Raw genomic sequence first — 11,986 nt, forward strand, 5'->3', positions numbered from 1 at the left:
ATATTTCTCCCTCTGTCATTTAACCTATTTCGCCCAAATAAAATGCTTCCCATGACTTTACTTGCTAACAATAGAATAACTTTACTTATTACAGGAAAATTCATTATTCTGAGTCTTCATATTCACCATCTAGAGTTATCTTCTGGTAATTTTTAAATGTATCAAATCACATCTTAGCTTTCAAGTCTAGTGGGTTTATAATGAGGTCATACTTTATTCAGTTTTATGGCTAGTTTGCCACACTGAAATATAAGAAGGTCAAGTGACTTGCCCAAGATCTTACCATGAGTCAGGATGGAGCATAAAATAGAGTGTGAGCCCTTGTTCAGGGCTCTAATCTTAGATTATATATGGATGAAATCAATATCTGAAATTTTTAAACATGCAATGTGAAGGACTTGCCCTCATCAAGCAGATTCTTCTAACAACTTAGATGATTACAGGATTTTCATCTTGACCAGCACAAAGGTCACAGTTTGAACTCTGTGGGTCCACTTATAGGTGGATTTTTTTTCAATAAATACCTGTACTGCTGGGAGTCCACAGATGCAGAGGGCCCACTGTATGCATTGATCTGTGCTATTTATATACTGGTGACTTGAACATCCTCGGATTTGGGTTTCTGCACGAGGCCCTGGAACCAACCCCCATGGACACCAAGGGACAACTTAAGTTTTGGATCCATCAGAAGTTATACTCGGGTTTTCAACCCCCCAGGGGGCCCGCCCCCTTAACCCCCACGTTACTCAACTGTCAATTGTACAATAGGCTCCCCTGGCCCACACTTTCCGAGGCTTCAGTTACCCATGGTCAACCGCGGCCCAAAAATAGTAAATGAAAAATTCCAGAAATAAACAATTCATAAGGTTTAAACGACATGCCGCTTTGAGTAGCATGATGCAATCTTGCGAGTCCCGCTTCATCCTGCCTGGGACATGAATCATCCCTTTGTCCAGCATATCCACGCTGAATAAGCTCCCCACCTGTTCGTTATGTAGTGGCTGTCTGGGTTACCAGATAGACTGTTGCTGTATCGCAGTGCTGTGTTCAAGTACCCCTTTATTTTACCTAATAATGGCCCCCAAAGTGCAAGAGTAGTGATGCTGGCAATTCAGATACTCCAAAGAGAAGCTATAAAGGGCCTCCTTGCCCTGGCCTGTGTGGCTCAGTTGGTTGGAGCATTGTCCCCTGCACCGAAGGGTCTCGGGTTCGAATCCCAGTCAGGGCACATACCCAGGTTGTGGGTTTAACCCTGATTGAGGCATGTATGGGAGGCAACCAATCAATGTTTCCCTCTCACATTGATTTTTCCCCTCTCTCCCTTACTCTCTCAAATCAATAGAAACATATCTTTGGATGAGAATTTTAAAATAATAACTATAATAATAAATACATAAATAAAAGTTTTAAATTGTTTCCTTTTAGTGAAAAAATAGGTGTATATATAGGAGAAAACATACATTTTAGGGTTCAGTACTATCGGTGATTTCATGCATTCACTGGGGTCTTGAAACATAATGCCCACAGATAAGGGGGGACTACTCTAACCTCCCGAAAGTGGATAAACTTAATTTATGGAGAGATCAGCAATCAGGAAAATTAGCCACATTATTATATATCATAATTTGCTGAGAACCAAGCCTATGGAATATGTCATGATATTGAGAGAAAATGGTTATCATTATTATTTAAATAAAATAATGTTAACTAGACCAAGAGTAGAAAGAATGAAGCCCCAAACCAGGAATCTCAGTTTTGAATATCATTTCTGTCAGTAACCAGATCGCCCCAACCCTCTGAGTCTCACAGAAAGAATACCAATGCAATTATTGTACATACTCCTGGGGAAAACAAGAAGTTTGAATTTAATCTATAAGTTCTTTCCAGTCGTAAAACCCTGTGTCTGAGATTATAACAGATGATTATAAAATATACATATATCCCATATACATATTACACATACGTGTCATATATGTATGCATACTTCAATATACATATATTGAAGATGAGGTGGAAAAAACGGAGAAATGGAAATAGTTTAAAAATTTTTAAAAAAAGAATTTGCTGAGCATTGACTATGGCTAGGTTCTGTGTTAAATGTGTTATTTCATTCTTCTGCTCAGTCCTTATATGGAAACCGAGGCACTGAGTGATTCAGTGATTTGCCTAATCTATGTGGTGGAACCCAAGATTCTAGCTCAGAGAACCAAGCATGTAAGAATCACACTATATCTATTATTTAATAGGATTTATTTTTTATTTAATTTTTTGTTGGGGGAGTGGGAAGAATAAGTTTAAATGTTGACTTTAAAGAGATACTTCTTACCCATTTAGTTAAAATTAAAATAAGGTCATAGGAATGTCGTAATAGCTCTATGACACACAAGGAGTAGAGTGTCTGTGAGAGAAAACTCAAGCAAAACCTTACCTTTGGGATGCCTTCTAGGTGAAAGGCATCTCTCACCGTGCGGATGAGGCCTAAGGAGGCAAGGAGCCTTTCTCACTGTCAAGCATGCAGTCGATGTCTCTATGCTTGCATCAAAAGAGGTGACTGGGTGTGCCCTAATCCTAGTCCTGTTCCAAACCCTATCTCCAGGATTTGGTCTTTTAAGTTTCTCTTCTACAAAATTGTCTTAGAGCAAACCTGATTTTTAAGACATAAATTTATGCAAATCAAAGTATAGTCCTGATATATATGTATTTACATATCTACGTCTGCCTCAAAACAAAGCTCTATTTAAATATTATTATATCCCACACTCTTTTAGGCCCTATGAATACAGTAGCTAAGATTGATCAATAGATGATTGATTGATTGATTAATAGATAGATAGATAGATAGATAGATAGATAGATAGATGATAGATCTTCTTGCCTTTATGGAATTTAAATTCTTTTGAGAAAATGAATGTGTGTATGTGTGTGTGTGAGAGAGAGAGAGAGAGAATTTATCTCATGGTTTCTACAAAGTAACCTAAATTCATTCACTACATATAACTATAGTCAGTTGTGTCTTCATGGATGGATTATCTATTTATTTTCCTCAAGAAATCTGTAACCCCAAACTAGAGCCCCTGTCCTGTGCTATCTCACAGGAGAGAAATCTTGTCTCCTGCCTCCCTACCATCCCCGTTCCCTCCTCTCTGCCCATAGTCCAATGGCATTTTGGTAATTATCCACCATTTGGGATTCTCTACCTCGAGTCATCTCCAAGAGCCAGAACAGATTCTTGCTGTTTGTGTGTGGAGTTACATTTCATTTAATGTTATACAGGATTGTTTAGAAAAGCTTTATTATCTCTGTCAACAAAATATCTCATTTAAAATTTTGCTATTATCATTTATGAATGACTCCTATAGGTAAAGAATAGAGTAAGAATCCTAATATAACATTTAAATTTGAATAGATGTTGCTATCAGAACAGAACAAGCAAATGTTAGACCATGACTTTATACCATGAGGAAAACATTATCAATTTTAACATACAAGTATAGGTGTCTATTTAGTGTCCCATAATCTCAGTGAATCATAACCAGACCACATGTCCTGCTGTGTGTTCCAGCTTGCAATGTTCATCAATATATTTAGTTAATGGCCTAAAGTGCAATCTTTCCAAACAGCACACTCACCTGGTATGTGTGCCCTGTTCTTGTTTTTCTTTTTTCCTCAAATGCTTTCATTTGTATAGTAGAGGACACCTCTTGCCCTCCATTCACAGAGCTTGTTTTGCTAGTAGCTGTGGTGATGGATTTGCACTAGTCCCTCTCTGGCCTGTTCCACCCTTGTGACCAAGGTCATGAATATGCAACACAGCAAGGGGTCAGGGATAGAGAACAGAGCAAAATAATGGGCCATTAATGAGACTAGACCCATGACTTGAGGCCTCATTAGTTCTGTGCTTTGACCTATTGAGCTCTTAAGTCACAAGCAGCCACTGGTTAGAAAAGACTTAGGGACCAAGTATATGAATTCAGATTTTAAATACTCGATGGGATAAGATCATAGGTTTTGTGCTTTAATTGTTTACACTAAATTCAAGCTGTTTTTTTTTTGTTTGTTTGTTTTTTTAATGCGGCTAACCTACTGAGCAGTTTTCTCTAAATTGTATTATTTTGGAAGTTCTTGAATCACTATTTCCCCATGAATCAAAAAACTAAGTGCAAAAGTAACTTCAGTCAACATAAAACAGTAACCAGCAACTTCTCATTCCTACCCTACAGGGAGCAGATCCCTGCAACAATAGGCATTTAGCGGCTTACAAATGATTCGCCGACTATTCAGTTGAGGGATATGTGGCCACGGTGATAGACTGGAATGGCAGGTTTGGGGATGACTCAGTTTGCCTGAAGAGCAGCGCCAGAGTGGCGCAAATTGACACTTTCACTGGGGGCCTGACATGCAGAGAACTGGACCATAATGGTACATCGGGTAAATTGATGTTGATTGTGGATTATACCAAAGAATGGGTCTCATCACTTCCAGCAGAGGGAAGGTCTGCTTTTGGTAACTGTGGTTTGGTTTTGAATCATAATGAAAAGCCTTTGTCCTACCTTCTGGATCTGTGCTGTCCAATATGGTAGCCACAGCCACATGAGGCTATTTAAATCAAAATTATTAAAATAAAACACTCAATTCCTCACTTTCACTCACCACATTTCAAGAACTCAGTAGACCCACATGGCTAGTGGTTATCACATTGGACAGCATAGATTTCCTCATCTCAAAAAATTCTATTGGACGGCACTACCGTGTTGCCTGGATCAAGAATCTTGAGGGTCTCAATCGGGGAAAAAAAGGAGACATATGTAAAACTTTAGACAATTAAAAAAAATGGAAAACAGATCATCTTGAGGGTCCTAAAAGTTTTAATATCACATCCATGGTTCTTTATCATCCCAGTGATCGTGTCCTCTTCTGGTCCATTCAATACACGGCCGCCAGATTAGTTTCGTCATGTCACTTACCTGTTCAAAAGCTTTCATTGGCTCCTCAGTGCCGGCAGGATTTAATGCTAAGTCCTTGTGCCCAGCATTCAAAGCCCTTCAACAGTTGGTTGATTTACTTTTTCAACTTTTCCCCCCCATTGTTCTACAAATATGAGCTCTCTTTCAAATTGGTTTACTCTCTACCCCCTGAATACATATTGTGCCCTTCCAACTCATTGCCTTTTCCACACCATTCCCAGGATCCACATGGCTGTCCGTATCTTCACCTCCTCTCTTCATGGCCAGTTTAAATGCCCTGGCTTCCAAACATTCCTGATTATCATCGCTCCTTGTGAACTTCTTATCTCCCGAATTCCTATACCTCTTATCCACTTCTGCTTGCTATCTTTTCTATCTTACCTGTTCAACCAGTTAGTAGCAGAAGCTACCATCATATACTCTTTGGCCTCATCATAGTCACTAAGTCAATAAATACCGACAGATCATTTAATTATTTAGTGTTGAGCTCAATTCACTCATGGAACTAGAGAAGACAGTAGGTGTGGATTTTCCAAAGTAGAGGGGAAAAAAGGGGGGCGGGGGGGAGTCCTTTGCTCTAATGCTAAACCCCCTGCAGCAGTGTGTCCTCTATTAACCCCCAAATCAAGCCAGTCTTCCTAGGTTTGGTGGCAAGCCACACCTCCTCAGGAACACGCTGGACTGTTCTGCTGGGATCCCGACCCGTACCCTGTATCACCTGAGCAACCACATTCCTGGCCTGGGCCTTCCTGCTTCGGCTGTTCTCTCCCTACTTTCACCGAAATGACCCCATTCCCCGCTTCCTGTCATGGAGAACATATGGCCGAAGGCAAGTTGTACTTGAACAGAAAAACTGGGTCTCTTTCTAAGTCCAGTGAAGGTGCTTCCTGAGTCCTTATTCATTCTAAGTAAAGACTCTCAGTCCTTGGGATAATAAACCAATTCTAGGCGTCACAACAGGATGATGGGATCACTTGCTCCCTGAACATATTTCCTTCGGGAGAATTTTCACGTTGTACGAATGAGTATTGGTATGCCCCTCTCTTCTCACATTCTCCTCCACAAACCAAGAGTTTAGATAGAAATTTTGTCTTATTTCAATGAAAGGTTTATTTTTGGTTGTTGTTGTTTTGTTTTGAAAACAGTTATTTCCCAAGAAACCTCTTTTACAATATTGTGGAATATTCTTTGCTAGGTTAAATGGTTGCTTCCTTGGCCGCTTAGCCACAGACTCAGTTATCTCATTTGTACAATGGGTATAATAATCATATACCTCAAGGGCTTGTGTGAGGATCACATGAGAGGAGAAAAAAAAGATCAAATTAGTTTGTAGACAATAAAGCCCTAGACATATATCAGGTGTGGTATTGACACTATTGAAAAGGTCAGTTCAATTGACAAAAGTCAGATCAGAAGTCAAGGAAAAATTAGTTGGAATCTGAGGCTATAGTCTAACGTGTTCAGCAGTGGGAAGACCCCAGGTCTTCCATCATTCTGCGCCCTCCACAGGCGGGCTCTGGGGAACAAGCCTTCCCCGGCCTGGTTCCCTTCACCACTCCAGCGGAATGCTGCTGAGTCAGGACCCTCTTGTTGAGCAGCCCAAGAGACTGGTGACAAGAGAACTGATTGATAGTTTCATGTTTCACTGCTCTAGCTCTCCCCCACCACGCAAAGTGGCATGGCTGCACCTGTCTCGCACTAAGTTTGAAACCTCGGAAATGACCTCAAAGCGGAATAGCAGCAAAATCCATAAGCCAGCATTGAAATGGCCTATTGACACCGTGATGCTAACGGAGGCATTTCTCATTTTCAAACCCTGAAGAAAGGAGAAGAACCGACGAGAGCTATTCAGCACTCTGTCGCCGTGGGAACTTGTACTTTGTAAGGCCTTGAGGTTGGAGCATATATCTCAGCCTGTGTTTTGTATGGCGATACCACAGGCTTCTACCAAGCCATTGTTATTTTCTAAACGGTGTTTGGCTTCTAAATATTTGCTAGTCAGCCAGTTAGGTTAAAGGTTAGGTGCCGCTGGAGCCATGGAACGAGGTTTCCTTTTTGCGAAAGAATGCCATCTCTGAACAAGTCCAGTCCATACCTGTTTTAATCAGCTGAAGAAGAGGACTGTTTTTTTGAGGAACCAGCCTAAAAGTTTCACTATGAGAAATGAAGCTATAGCCATGACTATTCTTCATTAGCACTTTGCCGTACCCTAAAAAATACAAAAGAATTATAATTGTACGGCTACATTCCTTTGCATTTGTTTGTTAGCCATCTTAAAACATTTGCTTTGGGGGATAAGAGAGGGAAACACGGCTAGAATTGAGAAGACACAAGTAAAGAAAGCATGATAAGGCTTAACAGGAAAGGGTCAGCAACTTAAATGAAGGTCAAAGATTTTAAACAGCTGTATAGATAAGGCCTAGCACAGACAACAATTCAAGACAGCCAAACCCCAAATGGGATAACAAAGTCCAAAGCAAAGTCATTGCAAGAGTTTTCCACAGTCACTCGGAGGCCTTGTGGATGGCAGCATTCCTCTGCTCTTCTTATTATGATTAATCTTTGATTAAAATGTAATCAAAGGTCAAAGGCCAGATCAGTCTAGTATCATTCTAAAGCAGCCGTGGGCAAACTACGGCCCATTTGAATGAATAAAACTAAAAAAAAAAAAAAAGACCGTACCCTTTTATGTAATGATGTTTACTTTGAATTTATATTAGTTCACACAAACACTCCATCCATGCTTTTGTTCCGGCCCTCCGGTCCAGTTTAAGAACCCATTGTGGCCCTCGAGTCAAAAAGTTTGCCCACCCCTGTTCTAAAGCCTGCTCTGTCCCTAACTAATCACTTCTCAGAACTTACCTGAAAAATGGAAAAGGTGAACCAGATGGACTTTCTCTTGTTCTTCCCAAACTTGGGATTTTTATGATGCTTAATATTTTGCTTGTGAATTTTGTGAGGAATTTGTACAGAATTCCCTAGTAACTAGGAGACCCCTGGAGATGTAGATATAAATAGAGCTATAGTCATAGGGGACTTGACTCACGAGTTTCATCTTTTTATAAATGGTAAAACTTAAGATCATTAAAGAATTCCTACTTTGTTGAATGATACTCCATTAAAATACTTAGAACAGACTAAGCTGTGCCTGCTCAAACTGACTGATCAATCCTGACATTTATTTCAAAAAACTCAAAAAAGATCAAAAGCTAGGTACAGGACATTGTCTCTTTACAACAACGAGAAAAGCAACAATACACGGGGAAAGTGAGCAATTTGGTTTGAGTGAGTCAGATTTTTTTGAAATCATTTTCTTCTAAATCTTTGTATTCTTCAAAGAATGCAATAAAATGCATACAAAGAAAGGCCTGGCGATAAGCCCTACTATTTAAGAAGGCATTATTAATGTCCCATAATGATGATATTTCCTTAATTTGAAGAAGTGGAGACAGAGAGAGAGAGACATCTGTAATGTTGAAAGAAAATACTTCTGCATTGTAGACTCTCAATAAGTATTGATTGGAACTCAAGAACCCTTTTACATCCAATTCTTCTACCACTGTTGTAATTACTGTTCATTCATTCCTTCAACAAAACTCTATTAAGTCCCTGGACTGTAAAATGAAATTTACTAAGCACTAAGAATATGAAGATAAATTGGATGGGTCCTGTCCTTAAGGAGCTCACAATATAGGGAGCTAACTTACTGACCACCCAAAAGCAGCAAATGTGGTTGTACCAGGACTGAAGTAATAAGCCTAAAGGAATATGTTGTGGCACACTGATTCATGTTTTAGATAAGCCTGGGGCCAACTTTTTAGCAAACCTAACTTCTTTGTAAATGGGGACATATAAAGGTGATATTAAAAGCCTAAAGCACTGTCATCAGGCTGAATATAATGACACAAGTAAGTTATCTTCCAAATTCTTCACGGCAGAATCAAAGGTTAGAGCTGGAAAGAAATCTGGAAATCATCTAATCCAATCTTCCCATTCTACAGACTAGAAAACTGAGGTTCTGGGCACAAAGGAACTTACCCAAGAATTCCCAATGTGTTAGTGACACAGTCAGATCTCTTTTCTCACATCACCCTCTGACTTGATACAAAGATGTTGCCATAGGTATTTCCTATGCCATATGCATGGCAAAAAGACATGTGAAGTATTGCTTCTTTGGGCAGGTATTTTTTATGGTGAGCAGCTCCTTGGAAGTTCAGATATTTGCTCACTTGGCAAACATCTTTGGGGATGACGACTCGCCGCCCACAGAAAGAAAACCACGGCTTTTGAACGAGGCTTTGAGTAAAAGTTTAAGCAGCAGCAATAAATGGCAAGCGGCAACGATGGCCTCCGATCAAAGAACAACCTTTACCTGGCTACAGTGCCGTCCCCACTACTGGTCGTAAAACCCCAGGAAAGACCATTCATGGCGTAACCTTAGAAACAGGATGTGACTATAGCTCGATCGCGAAAAAAAAAAAAAAAATCATGAGATTATCCAAGCCCTAATCGTGCCAAAATCACAGAGGATGTTCAATGAAATGGCAGTTCTGAGAAATCCATTAGATTTCATATTCTTAGCTAGATTCCGAGAGTTGGGAGAATAACCAAGTAACATGTCTTCTCTGCTAGTATTTTGTCTGTAGGACACGATTGAAAATCACGTTCAGAAAATAATAAAAATAAAACGATTCCCTTAGCTCCTACAGCTTCCTTCGGTTATACAATAAAGTTCCCCAAATAATGGAGCCATCTGACAGCCTCAGTGTCAGCTCGGGCCGGGGTGTGATGGAGCAGAGACTCCCAGGCTCGGGAGACGCACAGCCTAGATCCCAGGCTGCGCGCTGCTACGAAAATGCTGTGCGGCTGCAGGCGTGTGTGTCTACGGACCCCCCTGAGTCTCGGACTTTCCACTGTGTCATCAGGGCTTAGCGCTATCTCCTAGCGCTAGCTAGACAGACAAGGGTACCGGATCGGGCCCCTGGTGGCAGTCATTTCGCTAAACCTCCATCTAGCAGGGCGTTTTTCAGAGAAATAACAAGCTTTCCAGGGGGGAGGACCAGCCGAGTCAGGCGGCTGCCAGGCAACCCACCATCCCCTCCCCCGGCCCCGGGCGGGTGCTCCCGCTCGCACTGGGCAGAAAACTGCAGCCCCGCGAGGGGATCAGGAAACCGCAGGGGGGTAGGGGGTGGGGATGGGAATGGAAAATGGGCCCTTTTGACACGCCAGTGCCCACGAGGGTGCCCTCGGGGCCAGGGCCTGCGCTCGCAAACAGGAAGGGTCGGCTCCGCTGCAGTTTGAATCCGGTTTTCGAGATCAGGGACAGTTTTCTTATTTCTCGGGCGACCACCGCTTTCCCAACGCGTGCCGCATGCAAAGCAACCAGCGCGGCTTCACTGAGCCTGGGAGCAGAGCGAGGGTGGTTGGCGATCGCCCCTCCGAGGGCCACGGCCAAGGCGTTTAGCGTCGTTCCCAAGGCAACTGTTTGTCCCCAAGCGGCAGAGAAGGAGCCAGCCACGCACCCAGGCTTTTCAACAGCGCGCCGGCCGGCGGGGCGGGGCGCGGCGCGGGCGAGGGCACTATATCTCCCGGCGGAGGAGCACACAGGCCGTCGCAGTAACGCCCCAGACCGCGCCGCGCCTCCGAGTGCTTAGTTGGCGCTGCCGAGCCTGCTTTCCTCGCTCAGGGCGACGAGGACGCTCTGATTGGCCAGCGCGCCCCTGCAGTGGTTGGCCGGAAAGAGCTGAGCCTCCTGATTGGCCGCTCCGCACCTGCAATGCGTCAAGCCGCGGCGGGCGTGGAGGGCTCCGCGTGAGTGGTCTAGGCTCGCGGGGCAGCCCGCGGCCGCCGGGAGGGAGCGGCCCCGCTGAGGGCGGCCATCTTTACTAGTGGCAGCGAGGGCCGCCCCGGACGCCGCGGGTCTGTTCACGGCGCTCTCTGAGCGGCAGAAAAAAGGCTGCGCGGCAGAAGTTTTGTTGGGGGTTCCCTTTTTTTTTTACTTGGCGGTGGGTTGTGTTGTTTGTGCGTAGGTCCCAGGGATGTGGCGGGGATAGAACTCGCGGGCTGGCGGCTGGGAGCTCAGGGAGCTGAGTGGCCGCCCTGGGACGAGGGGGGTCTCACAGGGGTTTTAGCTGCCGCTTCCGTCAGACCGCTCGGTTTGCTTTCTCTCACCGGGCGCGGGGAGGGCGAATGGATTCCCCTTAAATTTTAGGAGCAAACGTGAGATTTGCTTCCCGGGCAACTTGCTGGCGCTGGAAAGCGGTTCTGGAACGCTCTCCCGCATACGTCATGGTTGCGCTCGCGGCGCGCGGTCCCACCCGCACGGAATGCGGGGTTTTTTGTTTTGTTTTGTTTTGAACTCCCAATCAAACAGACGTCTTGGAAGCTGTTTATCGCTCCAGAAACAGTGGCCTGCAGGGGCAAAACTGAGCTTGCCTGACAGACATGCTCCGAGATGTTGGCTGAAAAAAATGTTTTTGATCGTATCAGCTCATTTGCCTTTTTAGGCAACTTCTGTTTGGGTGTGCATCCGGTTTTCAGGCGTCTCTGACGTCCACCCCCCCAAAAAGAGAAAAACTCTTCTTATCTTTGTAGCAAAAGTGGCCGTCGCTCAGGACTCGCCCTCTCTGCCGGGGACACGGCTGTAAAGAATAAAAGAACATGTTCCCTGCATAGGTTAGAGAGAGGAACACGGAGAAGCCATGGCTGGGCTGCCTTGGTTGGGCGGGAGGCGACGTCCCGGTTGGTTTTATTTGAGCTGCGTAGGTGCAAGTGCGGTGGATTGTGGCTTATCCGAAGGTGAATGCTGGCGCTGCCTCGGCGTGGGCGTTGCCATGGCTACAGGGCTAGGTGGTTGGTGAATTGCGGGCCCATACACCCAGCAAGGCCCGGTCTCTCCGGTTTACGAAGCTTTAGGAGTAATTGACCCCCCTGATTTATACATCCTGGCTTTCCCCATTCACAGCCCCGGCCAAGATTCCTGGGTTGATCGATACAGGCACCCATGGGCGTGTCGATGCCCT

The sequence above is a fragment of the Myotis daubentonii genome, chromosome 1, assembly GCF_963259705.1.
Source record: "Myotis daubentonii chromosome 1, mMyoDau2.1, whole genome shotgun sequence".
Taxonomy (NCBI): Eukaryota; Metazoa; Chordata; class Mammalia; order Chiroptera; family Vespertilionidae; genus Myotis; species Myotis daubentonii.